The 271-nt window shown below is 40.2% G+C and overlaps 1 long non-coding RNA gene across 1 annotated transcript; it reads left to right on the top strand.

The window, feature by feature from the left end:
* LOC104775605 lies at window positions 1–247 on the top strand. The gene is made up of 2 exons (XR_766011.1): window positions 1–50; window positions 147–247. It is a non-coding gene; the product is annotated as an uncharacterized LOC104775605 (long non-coding RNA).
* The last annotated feature ends 24 nt before the right edge of the window (window positions 248–271 follow it).

The following is a 271-nucleotide window of genomic DNA, read 5'->3' as shown; positions in this document are numbered from 1 at the left end:
TTGGTCATCAAAAGCAATGAACTCTGGATCGTTGAGTTTTTTGCACCTTGGTAAGTTGTGCTTATTGGCCCAGTGAACTGTTCATGCCTTCAAACTTCCTCCGTACATCTCAAGTTGTAAACCATATTTTTTCTTCCTTCTAAAAGGTGTGGACACTGCAAAAAGCTTGCCCCGGAGTGGAAAAAGGCTGCAAAAAATTTGAAGGGGAAGGTGAATTTAGGCCATGTCAATTGCGATGTTGAGCAGGTAATCACAATATATGTTTACATTT

Source organism: Camelina sativa, unplaced genomic scaffold (genome assembly GCF_000633955.1).
Source record: "Camelina sativa cultivar DH55 unplaced genomic scaffold, Cs unpScaffold21721, whole genome shotgun sequence".
Taxonomy (NCBI): Eukaryota; Viridiplantae; Streptophyta; class Magnoliopsida; order Brassicales; family Brassicaceae; genus Camelina; species Camelina sativa.
Note: the sequence above shows the minus strand (reverse complement) of the source record. Positions and strands in the feature narration are given on the sequence as shown.